Source organism: Gasterosteus aculeatus, chromosome 21, assembly GCF_964276395.1.
Source record: "Gasterosteus aculeatus chromosome 21, fGasAcu3.hap1.1, whole genome shotgun sequence".
Lineage (NCBI taxonomy): Eukaryota > Metazoa > Chordata > Actinopteri > Perciformes > Gasterosteidae > Gasterosteus > Gasterosteus aculeatus.
Genome location: NC_135708.1, coordinates 16,588,777 through 16,607,369, shown reverse-complemented (window position 1 = coordinate 16,607,369; position 18,593 = coordinate 16,588,777). Strand labels below are relative to the sequence as shown.

Genomic DNA, 18,593 nt, shown 5'->3' with positions numbered 1-18,593 from the left:
TTCTGCTTTTGTGCTTAAGGCTGCATCTGTTGTTGTTGGAGTCTAGAGCCAGACTACAGCAGAATTCCAACCCCCAAATTCCTCCCGGGCTGACAAACGTCAACAAAGACCCCGAGAGACACCAAAGAGAGGTGAGCAGTGAACTGTAGCCTCATTGTATTGGCTCATTATGGGGTCCCGCAGTGAGGAAGAAGCTATTTTGTAGCACCACAAGGTCAATATCTGAAAGCCAGGGCGATGGAGGGGATCAGCCATGAGATTTTTAATTTGAGGAAGCGTAAAGGGTTTTTTCCTAGGGAAGGACAGTGTGTGAATTTTAAAGCGCTGTGGGGTTTGTACAGAAAAGATGTTGAGCTGGCAAATATTTTTCCTTTTGTAAAAATGCAACAGAAATGTGATTTATCCACAGATCCCAATCGTTCCTCTTAGTCATGTGCATATACAAGGCAATAGGACAATATTTATCCTGTACAAGTTAAAACAAGAGTTTTTCTCCGTGAGTTGATGGAAGTGCATTGCATATCAATATGTACTCCAAACTCCATTAAAAATCTACTCTGAACAGCTGTTTCCAAAACTGTATCAGATATCTATGCTCCCTGGATTCACTTTCCCAGGAATTTTTATTTTAGTTCCAAATAGTTGTGAAAAGAGGAGCTGTCACACTCCATTATGGTGACCTCAATGATTCTGTGCCCTATCCAAATCCAGCGGTTTTCCATAACAAAGCAAATTAAAGGGTGCAAAGCCGAAGGAGACAAGACTTGTTATTTTCCATCCGTAGGACAGAAGTTCTTTACAACAAACGTGTCTGTACGCCTTTACATTTAATTCAAATGGCAACTTGGAAGTTGTTTTGTGTTTAACAATAAGCTTTTTGCTGTCAATTCATGAGGGTCAGCATCTGTCCTGAGAAAGTGGCGCTGAGCTGTGGGTCATGTAGTCCTGCAATAGATTCTTTTGTAATGAAAGATTGAATCACTTCATTTTTTTTGATTCATTGTATATTGTCTATTGACCATCATCATCATCCTCATTATCATCAAGTTGGGGCAGTTTTTCTAATGAGAGGAGGTTAAAAGAATGTGTAAAATGACCATACCCCTGAATGATCAGGTTTACACACTAATTATTTCATATTGGCCGCGGTTTAGTCTGTTTCAATGACGCATAGAGGACCAGGGTTGGAATCCCATATTTTTCAAACTATCTATCTATCAATGTGTCTATTGAGCAATCAACCTCTTCTTTATCTACCATCCATCCGTCTGTCTACCTTTCCATTATCTGGCCTACATAAATGGCAGGACCATTGTTTTAATTCCACACAGCCACGTGTGGTCGTTTGTCATATGCAGACACAATGGCTGCTGCATATATGTCAATACACAATTTTAACTGGTGGGTCTGGGTGAGTCAAACCCAATAAAAATATGTGTTGTTACTTTACAACCTGAGATCATATTCATATACTTTGATATGCAATGTAAAATGGTGCATATATATATATATATATATATATATATATATATATATATATATATATATAAGAATATGACAAGGGCAGATTATGAGTATTTTTGTTAAATGCATTAAAACTATGAGATTGACAATTAATTATATGATTGATGTACAAATCCAGGGTAATAATACCGCTTGAATGAATGAAACCATGCACCTGCAACGGTTGTACAGGCCGCAGTCAGTGACCCACATCTCAATGCAATGAACTGCTTAACTGTTGTTTTATTCAGTGCAGTGTCAACAGACTGGCGAGGAGGAGGAAAGGGGCGGGGCTTATACGCATCAGCCACCGGGATTGGCTACCAGATTCGACTCCTCTTCACCATTGGCCTGCCGCGCCGTCGCTCCAGGATCCGTTCTCGCCGCTTCCCGCGCCACTCGGCGCGTGCACGCGCGAGGCGACCAGGCACGTACCCGCTGGGAGACTGTCTGGAGTCTGTCTGAATTTGATCAAATTGGAGATGGAGTTTTTAACATCCGTTTGCAAATTCACGAGGAACCCGCCTTGCTGGAAAATGGGATGTATTTTATGCGTTCGCCTCCTCATATTACGCCTCCGTCCACGAGCCGCCAGGCTGAGCCCCAAAATATATTTTACAGATAAAGGCTGTGAAAGTTTATTCTTCTGCAGCCTGCCAGCAGACAGCTCTCCACGCACAGGTAGGTCAAGCAGCGCAAGTTGCCCGAGGAGCACTCGGTGCTGCAGCGTCAAACCTCCCTGTTCATCCGCGAACGTTTTCTGTGGGGTTTTAGTTGGAAAATCCGGTCTGCTAGCTTAAAATATAAATGACACTTCTCCCAGATTATCTAACGTTACAGACTTCGGGTTCACAACAAAGCGCGTGACGTCCCTTTTTTTTCTTGATTCTTGAGCTTTTTTTTGTGTTGTTTTGGAAGACTTGACCTCATTCGCACCGGGCCACGAGGATGCGCAGGTGACGCACCTTTGCTGACGTGAGGTTGTTGATTAACCCCACGTGCGCCACGCTACCTGTTACTCAACCGGCACCTGAGGGGGAGGAGGGAGGAAGGGGAGGGGCGGGACGCACCTGTCTCCTGTGTACTCTTTTAAAAAAAAAATATATATATATATATATATATATATATATATATTTATTATTATTATTATTATTTTTAAACACTTCAAACTACAGCACCTTAATGAGTCTAAACCGAGGAAATATGGATCCCTTGATGAAATGTTTCCCTCTTTTCTGGCTCTTGTTTATGCTCTGCAGGAGATCAGCAGTGTGGAGTTCAGGAGGAGTGCATCACCCAGAAGGCAGCCTGCTCGGGTCAGAAAGGTCGGTTTCTGTGCATACTGTGGGTTCAGACGGGGTTTGAAAGGTTAAACTGGTGTTGCTTGATTATTGCATAGATTATTAGACCATTGGGGTTTATTATTTTGTGGTCATTACACCTCATGCAACAACATTTCTTTGAATTAAATGCTTTCAGCATGATGATGAACTTCCCACAAGCAGCTTTACGATACAATGAAACACACTTTTTATGGACTAACTTTGTCTGCAGTGTTTCATACTAAAGTACAGAAATATTTATTTTAACCCTGGCTGCGTTTTCGCTTTAAATAGAAAATTCTGCACTTTTTGTGCATTGATTTTGTGTAGTCTTTGTGCTTGAGCCTGGCATGTTAACCAGTATGCAGTTAAAACGATGCTTGTCCCCACTCGTGAGGACAGTAGTTGGACATTTTCCCACCCTGATCCTCCTGCTTTCGTATTTCATTGTGCAGAAATGAAAAGGGGGGCGAAGATACTCGTGGAAGAGTAAATGTGTGTGCTTGATCTGCTGCTGTCTCACACCTGTCTAGACGCTTTTGCTCCGTCACTGCAGTTCTCAGCAGCCTTAGCGGTCATATGACTCGGAGGGCCCTCCCCCCAGTGTCTCGCGCTTTTTGGGTTAAGATGGCTACTGTGGCGTTGTCGCTCTCCATGACGTATATGAATCGATGTAAGCGAAACCAAATAACACGGGGGAAACCTTCTACTTTAGTGAAAGAGCCGATTCACTAAGCACATGACGGGTCATTTAATGTCGACGGATTTGAAGGTTTTTGTGACTTAGATGTATTTTTTGTGTTTACTCGGTTGGATGATTATGGGAGCAACGGTTTCCATCCTTTCTCAACGCCTCCCCAGTGACTGTAAATGTTATTATGTGATTCCTGACTTGATGGAGGTTTATTTCTGCCTTGTTTCTCTACCACCGCGTGTCCTGTCTGTTATTGGGAACCTTGGTAGCCATTTTGTCTGATTCATCATTCTCGGCGCGTCTCTCAGAATGTGTTGAGCAACCCTCAAGGTCGCCCTGGCTTCTGTTTTTAACAGTTGTATTCTGTGCCTTATTCTTACACCTGGAGCGCATATCTCTAAGATTATAACGATAAATAAAAAAATCTATTGCGCATAATTACAGCATTTATTCATGTGACTTTGGAGGCGACAGCCTAAACACAAGTACCATGTAATACAATGTGCAATACATATGGGTGATAATGAAATTAGTAACTAATATATGTACATATTTAGTATATCATATTCTCTTTTTTATTTCGCTAGTTATTGGCAGTCACTGAATCTATATTGTATTTTTCTGAAGTTAGAAAGGAAAGTTTATTGTAATAATATGTTCCATTATTGTCGTTATTATCACCTCTGGCTTTATTCCTTTATGCCATAATTAAAGCCTGTGAAACGTATCTTAAAGATAATTATTATCGTGAAAAACTGTGTGCAAAATGCGAATATGCATCTTATGCTCACGGAAGGTTCATTTTTAAAGACCGCAAACCACTTCACCTTTTTATACACACGTTTGCAGCTTCAGTAAGACACGTAGTGAAGTGTTTTAAAAACACTTTAAGCTCACGGCCCACTTACTCGGCGAGGGAGTGTTACGGACCGTATTAACTTTGGCTTGTGAAAGTGCTCCTGGCCTCACCGTGACATTACGAGTTACTTTCCCTCACTGACTCTTTGATGTTTATCTGTTTGCCATATCAGTGACCAGCCCGGACGGATCTCTTCATTAACGTCTACTTAGTGCATTCCCGTCCGCTGTCGAACACCTCCTTCGGGCTCGTCTTGTCGTATTCCTTTAATGGTTTCAGAATGCTTGTTGATTTTGTTTTCAGGGAAGAGTACAGCTGAAGCATGCACTGTCTTTGCAGGCCGGTCCCAGGCCTGAGTGATGTAGAGTGATTGGGATTCCTCTGAGCGAGGTGAGAAAGTCTCAAGACGATAGAAACCTTCATGTGGTCGTTCTTGCTGTTGTTTTGCAACCGTGCATAGAGTTGATTTCACGTTGCAGGTCGCATCGGTTATTAAATAAAGTTTAAACAAATCAGTTCCTTCATCACTTTATATTGTCTTTATTAGAAATCTAATTTAAGGTAAATGTATCAACTCGACTCAAACTTTTTTTTTTTTTTACGGCAAGTGAATGATTCTGTTCTTTTTCAAATCGCTTCATTCATTCTTGCAACATTGTACTTGAAACTTTCTTACTGCAATTTTAGCTTGAATGAGTTACAAGCCTGATCCACAAAACAAAAATGATAAAGCTTTTTAATTCAATGTTCGTCTTTTTATTCATTTGATCTTTCCTGTCCCTAACGTGTGTCTAAGCCGCACAGTTGATTGACATTGTTTTTTTTCTTGTTTCCACAGGAGATTCCGTGTTTTCCTGCAGCCTGTCACGCCTTCACGTCTTCAACGCCGCCGTGTTTCCGCCCAAATGGTAAGATCTGAGTTGACCTGTTCATTAAAGCACTTTTTGGGCTATTCCAGGAATGCTTTAAGGTGCTGCAGTGAGTGAATGGGATCGCCTGAGGGAAATATCGGTTGGCCGCACAGACCAGTATTCAAAGAAGGTTGAGCGCCGGCTCGCAAAGCCAAGCCTCCATGATGCGATGATGAGAAATGGTTAATCAAATCCAGTGCTGTCATTCACCAGTCGGCGGCGATCGTATTTTATTAACGCTGATTTCTGATCTCTTCATAACATAATCATGGATATGGATCTCGTAACTTTCACTCGAGGCTTAGCTGGAAAAAAAGCAAAAAAAAAAAAAAAACAACGCCCGACGGCCTCTGAGTCCTCACCCGGCGTTCCCATTGGCTCGCCGCCTCCTCCCACCGCGCGGTCACGAGGTCTCGCGTCACGGTGATGTCTGGAGAAAAACAGGCTTTCATCCGGGCTCCGTTGCCACCTGAGCTATAATGAAAAGACTTCTCTGGTTATTTCTGTGCACGTGGAAAATCTGAGCTCGTTCCAAAAAGCAGCTGCCTGTTGTCTGCTGCGAAGCGGCGGGTTGTTTGCCTCCGCGGCCTCGGCGGCGCAATGACGCGGCCGACCCCTCCACGTCGGTCCGCCATGTTTCATACCGAGGCCTTCGCTGGGTTTTCAAGGCGACTGCTGGCAGCCTGCCAACACGTGGATCCGTTTGCCCCTTCCCTCCTAAAGAGCACAACTGCACAGCTGTGACCCCGTAGCCGCTGCTAGCCGCTGCTAGCTCGAAGCCAGCGGCGTCCATTTTAGGTTGAGGCAGCTGCAGGAGAGATGAACCATGGTGTAGCTGGTGGGGAAAGAAGGAAGTCTGAGCTCGCAGCGTTATTCTGGTTGGGAAACGGCGCGGAGACATTTGGGTGGAACAGATTTTAAAAGAATACCGAGCGAGCGTGTGAGAAATGCTGGCGTTGAGTTGCGTTTTTTGTGACTTAAATGTTTTCTTTTTATCAACGGCAGCGCGATTCAGATTTTATTTTGGATGAGTATTTTGATTTCAACATAAAATGTTCCTCTTTTCATTTTTATTTCATTTAGAGGGAACATTCAATACAACTGAATATGGACTTGGTTAAAAACATAAACAAAACGTCGATACGGTAATTAATTTAGTCTCAGAAATATGCACCACTGCAAGATAATATAAACTGCATAACGCAAAATCTTTTGCTTTTAAAATGTTGTGTGCGATGCAGTTCCTGCTTTTTATTTATAATTCCTTTGCAAAATTCATCCAAGTTTAATTTAAAACATAAGGCAATGAATAAGAGACGCGATGAATTGAAAAAATATTTTCAAATGCAATAAAAAGATAATGTTTCGATAAGTTCGATTTGATCTTGTGAGTTGTAATTTTAACAAGATGAATATTAACCGCAGCTAAAATTTGTATTTTGCAGTTTTTAGAAAATTGCCATTAAAAAGAATTTGAGCAATTTAAATAAAATGGTGTTTGATTTAAGCGAGTCGGCCGTCTTCTGATTCTTCACAAAGCGATAAACAACAACATAAAATGTTGTTTTTTTCTTGCCTGATCTTTGCGATAACACAATGCATGTGTTATGTAATTCCATTTCTATTATATTAAGCTAACTTCATACAAACCTACATTAAATGTAGAAAAATATTTCACTCCATATATACATTACTAGGAATAAAAAAAAGAACGAAAAGCAACTCAACGCTACTTCATTTGTTTGATGAAGTGTGAAATGTTTAAAATACATTTTAGCAATGTGCGGATTTAAAAGTACAGTATGTTTTTGATGCGAACAACTGAAAGGTTTAGGTGACCTTTGCCCTCTCGAACACTCTGTTTCACTGCTAAGACCTCGTGTGAAAGCCACACGGTGTTCGGATGCCGCGTAACAACTAGTAGCTGTCAGTAACATATTAAGCTGGGCTTTGCTCTGTGGCCATGAAGACAGACAGAGAAAAGACACTTTGGGTTCACGCATGTGTCGGAGACGAGTCGCTATTCCACAACCTATAAGCTTAATGTGGAGGACGTTGCCTCTTTTGTACTTATCAATTTGCACTCCTAAACCTGTTGTCCTTTTTTTTGTAGATGGTTCAAAACAAGTTTACTTCCCCGTATTGCAGGAAGGCAGCATGCACACTCAAAGTAAACCATTTAATCTGTTGTCGGACGGTTTCATGTCCCTATTGTATTAAATAGTTATACCTGTGTGGACACACACGCTTTTGCTAGTATGCAACACAGTTTGGTTCTTGCCTAGATTGAATATTTTTCGCAGTTTAGTGTGTATTTTATGCCGTATTCACGATGCCCTAACATTAAAGTATGCGATTGATCTCCAGCCAACGGGAAGATCTTTGCCCGGCGATAGCAGACCTTTTTGTTTATCATTAAAACGACCACAACAACACAGCGTTCACCCACTGAGCAGGTTTTGAATTTCAGTTACAGCCACGACATCAATATCAACGTCGCGTGAGCACCAGACCCTCATTAGAAGGAGGAAATGGCTCAGTGGCCGTCGCGTCCGTGTCAATTTGTTAAAACACTTATTTTTGAGCTTTCTGAAAGGTAAGTAAATAACCGCCGTGCGCTTGCCTCGCCCAGCCCGTCCCCGCTCAGCGGCCAACGCTTCCCGTTAATTTGACTGCCAGTCCACCGCTGACTTTTGAAATGGAGTGTGCTCGTCTTTAGGACCCTCGTGGACGGTACAAAGGCGGCTGTAGGCCTGAGTGACCGCTGTTTGACTGGGGTGCAAGGCGCCATGCCTGCTTACACTCAACAGCAGCCTGAACAGGCGCTCAACACTCAGGGAAGAAGCTTTTGGCCGGAGAACTTTTTTGGTGGTTGGAGGTCTTGCAGATGAGCAAGCGTAGTCTGCCGTCTTCCCATCACGGCTGCATAAACAGAAAGCTTGTGACGCGTGCTTGATGCGTTATGGTTGTGGTTTGATTGCAGTTTAAACTTATGGTTGCATGTACGGCGTCACCAGCCTGCTGCCCCTGATATTTCCGAACGTACAAAACAAATGCACCGGTGCAGAAATTCTTTTGATCATAATACATTTGCCCAAATTAGTTTTAGTTAGTTTTTTACTTTCTACGCGATTGGGTGCAGTTGTAGAACAACAGAATTGTTCTGACCGGAAACGGTACAAACATTGAGTCACTCTGTCATCCGGTACTCTGAGAAACATTCATTAAAACTGTAAAGTTCCCTCCATTGCGTCTCCCTGCAATGATGCAACAACCCTGTTGAGAAGCAAGCGCTACCTAAAACAACAGTTGTGCGCTTTGTAGAAACTATTCATGTGACCCATCGTTTTGCTTGAATATTATTTTGGAATAATGTTCTTGTGCTGGTAAATAATGTATTTCTTGAACTACTCTTAACACGCCACAGTATTAAAACGTCCCAAGTCCAGAAGCTTTTCTGAGGGCTTCCCTCCAAGTTGGATATGTGAGACTTGAGGGCGTGCTTGCATTTTTCCCTAATTGGAGCTTATTTGAACACACCTGGACACACCTTCCTCTCTGCCGTTTGACCTTTTTAGGTGAATTAAGACGGCAGAGCGGAGTTTGGGTTCGTCCACCCCGAGGTACGTGGTAGCGAGGGGAGGCTGCGCCGTCACTAATTAGAAAACCTCACTCAAAAAAAAAGAAAAAAGGAGTGATTTCCTTTGCCGGCCGGTTGGGGGTTGATAAGTAAATACCCACCTGCTCCAAGTTGCAGTAACCTAATAAGTCTCTCCGGACATTTGAAAGTGAATATTTCATATTTCGCTGATCTCTACCAGCTTTTCTGCATGTCTCATATTTGACTCCCTATAAGCCATCTCAGGTGGGTAAAGGGGGGGGGGACGCAGACTGCAGGCTCTTTTTTTTCCTGCCACACAATGGCTTGGAAAGGTCAGGCCTAATGAAGTCGGGGGTGTGACCCCTGGTATTCAGTGACTTTGCATGGGCCGCCGTCCTACCGCTGCAACCATGCCGGTTAATCCCTTTTTGATCCTAATTGATAGGCATTAACATGATCCTTATCCAGGAGCTGTGTTTTGTCTTCCACAGCACTCCTCTCCGGGTGTCAGTGACACAAAGTGTGAAAGCGTTAAACCAAATGTGAAATTGATATTTTTTATGTTTGTGTGCTTAAAATGGGCCCGTGTTTCTAAACACTCACACACAAGTGGGCAATGTTCAGGGTTTGCCCTTTGAGGCTCTTAGCAGGACTTAGCACATGACCCCTGGAATCCGACTGCGATGTGAATGGTACCAGCCCATTTCCACTTTGTTTTGCTTGGGGTCCTTTCATCTTCATCACCGGGCGATTACCGACTTCAACTGTTAACTAATTACCCTCTTTAAAATGTTTGCGCTGACTTTTAAAGTTGGCGCCCATATCACCTTTATGACTTGCTGCAGAAGTTCTCACGTGTGCATTTACAAGTCCACTTAAGTATTTTACATTTTTCTCATGTTGCAATATCTGTGGAAAAGTTTGACTTTGTTTGAAATTCAGGCTCGGGTCTTTATCAAGAAACTGTTTCTTTATTCACTTTTTTTTTTTTTTTTTTTTACAAATGATTTCATCATGAAAGGCCAGAAACTGACTTCACACTGAGGTGTGAGTGATTGACAGTAATAATGCAAGAGGTAAAGACTTAATAATATTTACTTTTCATAAACTACATTTTACTAAACAAGTCACATAGAGACAGTTTGATTTGTTTTATTTTGTTCAATATTACGGTGCTATGAGAAGGACTCTGATTATTGGGGTGTAACGTTGTAAAGTTTGGATAAATTGTGGAATCCTTTTGAATGAAGACAACTTTTACCTTTTTTGAATATTGAATCTGTAAGTTACAATAACTTTGTGTCAAGCCTCAGTTGTAGAATGAATATCATATTGAGGGACGAGACGGCATAATACGAGGGAGACCTAAATAAAAGTGGAACATAATTTTATATATATTAGACATTTCAACGTGGACTGAGCATTAATTGATCTATTTGGGATAAATTCCAATTTAAAATCCCTACCGCATTTGACTCCCGTCTTTGCATCTTCTATTTTAGTTTTGTTCCCTTTCCTGATTTGATTTTCTAAGCTGTTTTTGAAATGCTTTTATTCTGCCGTGCGCTGCGGGACGTTCCCTGGCGATGAGTAAACACCGCACAGCTGTGAATGGGCTTGATTCACAAATGTCATATCTTTGATCTGCTGCGAAGCCCCGGTAACTATTCCAATCTATTCCTCCTTTGCTCTCTTTAAGATCTCTAAACATCGACGTCAGTTTCCTCATAAATCCGCGCTTTCAAAGGTTTCCAAGACTTTTTACATGGCCAACCATATGTGATTTCTTTTTATTATTATTTTTTTTCTTCCCCCAACCCTTTACAACCTCCACAATTAAGCATCGCGTCTTTCCGTTGTGCTCAGCCGTGTGCAGCAGCCCACTTCAGCTGGAAAATGCCAGGTGTCGTGTTGGTTCTCGTTGGTTTCACACGGCGACTCGGGTCCCTCCCTGGAACGCGGTTCCCAGGTCTCCATAGGATTGCGCTGTTATTTCCAGCTTGTTTGTTGCGGTGAATAATGAGTCCTCGCTAAGGCCTGATGACATAATTTGGTGATTGCGGTGGAAAAATAACCAATTACGGAGCGCAGAAACTACAGATTGGGACTACGCTGGTGTACTTCACTTGACTGGCACCACCTGCCCTCTGTGTGTCACACTCCCTTCACTTCTCCCGCGGTGGTGAAGCCGAGCCGGCGTCTGCCAGCTACACGCAGACGCGCACGCAGTGAACGAGCGGTGGGGTTGGACTTGATCTGCGCTTTTGTTATTTAGATTTTATTTACCCGTAAACAAAAGATTAGAAGTAGATGACGTACGGGATTGAGAGCTCGCTGGAAGGAGGATTCACTGGTAGTGAAAGAGGGAGAGATTTCCCCTCTTGAGACTGCAGGAAAGTTGAGGAAGCCAAAAGCATGGGAGAGAAAGCGATTTGTTTGCAGTCACGTGGTGGCTCATCTGGTTCACTGGAGAGTGTGTGTGTGTGTGTGTGTGTGTGTGTGTGTGTGTTTGTGTGTGTGTCGAATGTTGCGGCTTGACCTGCGGCTGGAAGAGCTCTGCTTTTCTATCATTCGGTAAATATATTTCAATAAGATCTTTTGGGGGAAACCACCTTTTTAGAACATGTTGAGCCCCGTGTGAGGAGTTGTGAATCTCTTCCCTCTGCACCATTCTTCTCTCCACACTTTGTTCATGCATATAATAGGTTTTCTGTTTAAGTTTCTTTTCACTACTGATACTTACAGTGCCACCACTATTTTACCGTTGCCTAGTTTACCAGTGAATTGTAATCTTGCAGGAGTCTCGCCTCCCTTGCTGTATTTCAGTGGTTTCTCTTTCAGTGCCGAGGGTCCAAGTGTGCAGTGTTGTTGCAAGTAAATGCCAATATGGCCGACAACTGGCTGTCCAAGCCGAAAAGGTTCACGTTAAATCCTCTAAATTTCTATGATGCAAGTCTTCAGAGTTCGTAACTTGTCCTTTTTTTGTAATACGTCGTACTGAAAAGCTTGATCCCAACTACACAAGGCGGATCACAGCACTGCCCCGTCCCATCTTTATTCTCTCAATAATGTTTTCCTACAAACTTGTCTCCCGGATATGACACCGATGAAGAAATCGCGTGTAAAATACTCGCCGGATGTTGATGCATCTCAGCAGGGATGAGAAGAGCTCGATGTTGTGTGTGGAGTAGATATTTTAAGACATTGAAGTCTACAATCATTTCCTCTCCTCTCAGAATATGAATCACAGCAGTAGACGGCCATTCAGCTCATTTTAAAGAATCCCCTCACTTATCTGACGTTTGACCCTTTTGGCCTCTAGGATGTTTGTTCTTTATAGTGACCATAGTCCTTTTTGGTTCTTTCACGCTACAGTTGCATTTCAATATTTATTTTTTTGTGTTTTAATGCATTTCACTTTCATTTGGAGTAGTTTACATATTGATTAGAAACACACTGCAGAAGGTTTTGGGCCTTGATGGGTTTTTATTAATGAAGAATGTAGAGAGAAAAGTAGGTGGAGGAAAAGTTAAGAGTTCGTATGTGCATGATGAGAATTTGAATGTAAACATTTTACCGACTGCTCTACATAGAAATATGCAGACCCGAGATACTTAACATATGAATGTTTCATTGAATTTCAGCACTTAAAATCAGCTTTACATAATTGCTTTCTAATTTGTGCTCCTAAGAGAGAAATAGTATTTAGGAGTTTTACCTTGGATGATCTGTGTCTAGTTCTACCAGTAAGGTTCTTATAACTCATGATATATTAAAACACCCATTTGTTCCGGCAATAATCTAAACGTGGATTTGAAAGCTTACATTCATTTCAAACTTTAGTGGCGTAGCTGGTTATTTTTCAGGCAGTAAAATGGTTTCTGATCATGATTGGTGGGCCGATGAACGAAGAAAAACAATGCTCAAAAAGTAAAATGTTACATTTAGACCTGGAGCACATTGTCTCTGCGATTCACAGCTGTAAGAACTGTATGGTGTGTACATAAGGTGTGTAGTGTGAGTTTTCATAGCGAAGCTGGTCCCTGATGGGCAGGCTGCTCGATCTAACATCCCAGCCCTGCACGTCTACTCTTCTCCTGACAAAACCGTTCACGATCAAGGGCAGCATCACCTTTGGCACTAATGAGGTAGTTTATTTACCAAATTTCCTTGTGGATCGCGAGCGAGGGAGAGAGACGAGCCACGCATAGCGGAGCACGTCATCGGCGCGAGCTGAACAGAGCTCCAGAAGCTCCAAGCTGCGCGTTCAGTGACAGTAACGCCGTGTAGCTCACCTGAACCACCTGCACGTTCAACATGTAAACCCTTCAAAGAGGCGGCTGGAGGGAACAGACCGCATTATTACAACCTGGAGTCACACCGGATTTTAAATTGAACGTAATCTTCAAAGGAAAGAAATCAAGACTTTCGGACTCGAGATTGGAACTTTAAAGGCTTTTATTTTAAATTAGTTGGGTACCGATTCTAATTACAAAGTTTTTTTTCCAAAACCTAGATGATTATGTCGACACACCACAACTTTGATGACAAAGATGTGCAGATGACCGAGGACCCACAAGGATATTCTCTTAAAATCCATTCGTAACGACACAAATTCAGAATAGACGAAACGACATTAAACACATGAAAATAATCAGAACTCTGAAACTTCCTCACAATTGCAAACCCTGTCCGCCTACACATGCCAGAGATATATTATGTGGAATGCCAGTTATTCAACCATAATGGAAGTCTAGTAATTGGCATTTGGATTTGTGAGGGTTTCTTTTTTTTTTTCCAGGCAACATGAGATGCAATTAGACCCAATCATCTGTGCCCAAACAGCAGCTGCATTGGCTGGAGGGGGGGGGATGCAAATATTTGAATATGTGTGAAAGGAACAGTCAAAAGTCATGACGCCTTGTGTGCAAAAACACTGACAAAGTGGCCCGGGCACGAGGCGAAGGTAACCAATAAGTGACGGCCACGCAGCATGCCGGCCACGTAGCAGTTTGAGAAACGTGGCTAATTGGCAATCGACCTAATGTGGCAAACCTGTGCAGCAACGACGCTGATCCACTCAAGTCAGAGTGAAGAAATGCTTTTGGCCGACAGGTCCGTTGGCCTTTTTTTTTTGTTTTGTTTTGTTTTGACTAATGAACCAAGTCCTTTAATTATTAACCTCCTATCGACTGTACTGCATTAAAACCCCCAAAGTATTTTTTTCCTTTTCTTTTTCACCACAAATCTATCCACGGTGGTTCAACACGTATGAGATTAAACTGACACGGAGCCTCTGGGCATCGATGGTTCGCAGTGATAATGATGTATGCGCGGCACCGTTCCTGCTTAAACCCGTCGATGATTTGCAGACCTGCTCGTCGGCGCCCGTGTGCTTTATTTGCTTATTCAGATTGTTTTCTCCCCAATCGGTGCGTAAATGTGTGCGGCTTTACTGTATGTTTGCTTATCTGTCCACTCGTCCCCTCTATTCAAACAGCGGGGCCTTTCATTTAGGGCCTTGTGTTGGCTTTTTTTTTTTTTTTTTTCTTCTTTCTTTCTTTCTTTTTTTCGGGGTCTTTTCTGTTATTTTGGGACCAGATGGCGAGGGGCACGGAAGCGGCTCTTTTGTCCAGGCGCCCCAGTGAAAAGAGGCTGTCCTCCCTAATGTAATCAGCGGCACCGGAAGGGTCCATTTCGAGCCGTGAAGGAAGACAATCGGGTCTGGACACATCTAGATTACAGAAACGCAGAGTTCATCTCCCGACCCTGCCCCCTTTGACCGGGCTCCCGGCGAGGAGGATCCTCATCTTTGATCAGTGGAGGGTGGAGGTGCTGATCCGACCTCATGGGGGCCAAAGGCCACCACCCCCCCACCTCCGCCCTGTTTACCCTGCACTTGGCTGCTGTTGACACCTCCTTCCGGAAAGAACCAGGGGGTGGTTGGTCGGTTTGGGCAAAGAGGGGGATTGGGGGGTTACCATGACCTGTCTAGACACCGTTACTTGTTGCCCTGGTGTTGCCAAGGATACATGATGAACTTTGACCTCAAATATAGTTGGTTAGGAGCCACCCTGGTCATCCAAGGAAGACTTTTTTTTTTTTTTTTTTAATTTTGAAGGGTTGGGGGTGGGGAAATGAGGTGTGGGTACGGATGTGACCCACATAATACAGTCTACTTTGAGGGAACACAAGCAAGAATTGTGAGACTTGTTTTTTTTATTTTAATGACTGTGACGTGTTCAGCTGGTCAGCAGGATGTCAAGTTATTTGTTGTTAATAGAGGAAAACATAGAGGCCGATTTCCTTCACCTTTCAACTCTGAAACAACATGTTTCTTTTATGAGAAATGTTTGTTTGCTTTTGTTAAACTGATCCCGTTGACACTTTTGGAAGGACGATTGATTTTTTTTTTTTCATTATTTGACATTATTTGAACACCACAAAAGTCTTTTATGTGGTTCATGTTGGTTTATTCATTTAGATGCTTTTTTGGACATTTTATTTCTCATCCGCAGTAAGTAATCTCTGATTTTCTTTCCTACAACATACTCAACAGGCAGCTGGAGGTAAAGCAAATGATATTGTTACATTTACATGTATATTTTTCAAAAATGGCGAGTAAAACTCATTTGTGTGTTTTGCAATTTTCTATCTTTGGCACACATGCAGTAATTTTCAGAACATTTTATTCAGTTTTACCTTTTATCAAATTGTAATTTTTATATTTGAATAGATGGAAATTTTTGTAGCTCTTTGCTTATAAACATAAATTATGTATGCATTATTTAATTGAAAGGGTTTGAATATTATAGTGCAAAAACAATACAAGCCTCAAAATCAGCGTAGACATAATTGACATAAAGTAATGTGTACTATGTACTCTACTGGCCTACTATTGATATTATATATTTAAATATAGCAATTATGACGTAACAGATCAGGCTTAAAATTAATAATTTTGATGAAATTTCCTCCCAATGGTTTTCAAATTGCCAGAATAACTTTATTAGTACGAGTAGTGTCTAATAAAAACGCCTTGTATCCGTATCCGTCCCGGGGTTTTTGTTCCACACCAAAACACAACCCAACGTGTGGCTTGGCTTTGAAGTTGAGGCCGTTCCTCAGGAGTGGGTGTAGTGATTCCGCCATGATGGCCGCCACTGCCGACCCCGCCCTCTCGCTTGCCACTCAGGAACAGTTAAAATGGCAGCGCGCAGCAGAATGAGTGAGAGGGAGAAAGAGGGAGACGCCCACTACTGTGAGCTAAGGTTCGGTTGAGTGAGCTGCCTCTTGCCTTGCATGCCAACTCCCACCGAGATGATTGTTTTTGGTGTATTTGGCCGACTGAGAACAATGTAGAATCTGAAGAGGTCGAGACCGGTAGATTGGGCGGAAATCAGTGAACGCTTAAGCTCTTTTTGTCACCCGCTTTATCCAAATTCCGTAACTTCCGATGGCGCTCTATTTCAGCCCCAATTTGTCAGAGAATGGAACTAAACCCTGGTGCAAAAGGGCCGAATGTAAAAAAAAAAAAAAATTGAAATCCATTGAAACATGATTGGCCAAACCATGGTTACTATTCAGTGTAAATACAGCCCAATAGAAAAAAAAAAACATCCACTCTAAATCTGCCTTTCTGGATTCAGTGGGACCATTACTATAATATAATGAGAAGGTCTTTGGTGGGCTGCCATTCTCTTCTACAAATGATGCCACAGGATCGCACGCTGTATACGTCCTTATGTCGTAATGTGTCTCGTTTGGGTTGGCGGCACAATTTGCATTCGGAAGCGGTTCTGAGATGTATTTATTTTTAGTGCAGTGATCATTGAAGGCCTTTGCTCCCAGTCAAACCGCCCCAATGCGTGTGCTTATTATGTCATCTACTGAATTCCAATTAAAGGCTATACGCTACACCGACCCAACGCCGTTTCACCGAGCCAGGAACCCATTTAGGAGGGATCACGGAGCGCCGACGTGTGTATCCAGTCTCAATAAACCGAAATGAAGTATTACACCCAATCATCTCTCTTTGCAGGTCTGGCTGCCACTTCTGAACAACTCTATCGCAGCCTGTCCCACATCCGGACTGCAGAGAGAATTTTAAGGTAAATGTCCAAATCCTCTATTTATAGGTCTTCCCACTCACACAGAATGACACTTTTATTATTGGCTCTTTGTGTGAATATGTGTCTTCTTTTTTTCACCCTTTCCTCCACAGCTCAGGGCTGGTGGTGGACCAGGAGGAAGATGTCATGCTAAGGATGGGTTTTTGGTGATGATGTTGCTGCTGTTGATGCAGCATCGAGCTCTCACTTTGTGCCTCTGTCAGTTATGATGCGTAACCACAAAGTGAGTGACAGGCCAATCCCCGGGAGAGCAGGCGGCCTGAGGTGAGTCAGATGTATCCTTGACCCTGTCTAGCTGTGTCAGGAAGCAACACAAACCCTGTAACAAAGGCCAGAAATGGCGTGGCTGTGCATTGTACATCTTAATTTAGTATATGGAAAGAGAACGTAAGAAACGCAAGCAACTTATTTATTTAGACCTGGTTCTCATTGCATGAGCTCCCTGGTCTTATGAAATTGTAATGCAGCCTCTGACAGTGCAGCCGCACCTTTTTATATCTTTGCACGTGCATCTGTTATCTCCTGAGTACCGAGTTTTTTTAGAACTTCAAGCAGGAACCTGGTAGTGATTTTGGTAGATTCGACATTGTTTACTTCAGTGCGTTACCGATACGGTGCTAAACCACCGATGCCACTTTGAGACTTAAAAAAAGATGTTATTCCTGTGTCATTCTTTGGATTCAGATGTGTGTAAAGCTGGTTTAAAGGATTTGTTGTATTCTCATTTTGAGCTCAAGTGGAACTCACGTTTTCACTGAACACTTTTAGAGTTTCAGGGAGCAGGAAGTTTACTTGAGAATTTAAGAAAACCGTCCTTTTGATATTTACATAATGGATCATTCATTAAAGATGGCAACTGCATCTCGAGGCATCACAGCGCTTGAAGGGGCTCTAACCTAAGAGTGTATTGTGTCATTAGAGAGACGCAATCTGCATTCGTTGGAATAGCTAATCACTGATTAATAAACGTTTCTTCCAATCTGAATGTTGGTTTTATTTATGCATTACTTATTGTTGTTTATTATATTATTCATGACGTAAGCGTGATGTGTTCTACTCAAACTCCATTCCCACTGCTGGTATTGTCATTTATTTATTTTTGTGTTGATTTTATATATTTGTCTATGGTTAAAAAATGAAACTTAAACAATTCTGATAATATATACATTAAAGTCATACATCAATCAATGGTTTCTTCTGTTTAATGTCAACTTAAATTCAATATTTTTGCTAATTTTTCCACTGCTGTAAAGCATCGGCGCTATTTTTACTCTTTTGTTTGTCATTTTGAAGACTGAATGTAACTAATAAGGAATGTAAACAAGAAAATCTGTGATCGTCAGATGCAGCTTTTTACATTAATTGTATACGTTCAACATGATTGCAAACTGTTGAAATGTTTTGGGGTTGTATTCCGTGTTGTTTGGTGAGGTCTAATAGGATAGCAGATCTGTAAATCCTGATAGTCACAAGTGCTTTTTGTACAATTAAATGCAGTCTGCTCAAAAGACAAAGTCCAAGGGAAAGAAAAGCTGTGACCCGTCATGTGACCCAAGCCGATTCTATAAACA

The 18,593-nt window shown here is 42.2% G+C and overlaps 1 long non-coding RNA gene across 2 annotated transcripts; it reads left to right on the top strand.

Annotated features, from left to right (window-relative positions):
- The first annotated feature begins 1,895 nt into the window (after window positions 1-1,895).
- On the top strand, window positions 1,896-18,210 carry LOC120811984 (uncharacterized). 2 transcript variants are annotated; one of them, XR_005710497.2, is made up of 6 exons: window positions 1,896-2,184; window positions 2,763-2,828; window positions 4,718-4,768; window positions 5,217-5,286; window positions 16,932-17,001; window positions 17,115-18,210. It is a non-coding gene; the product is annotated as an uncharacterized LOC120811984 (long non-coding RNA). The 2 variants fall into 2 exon arrangements; XR_005710495.2 differs by having other exon boundaries at window positions 4,682-4,768.
- Window positions 18,211-18,593: the final 383 nt, after the last annotated feature.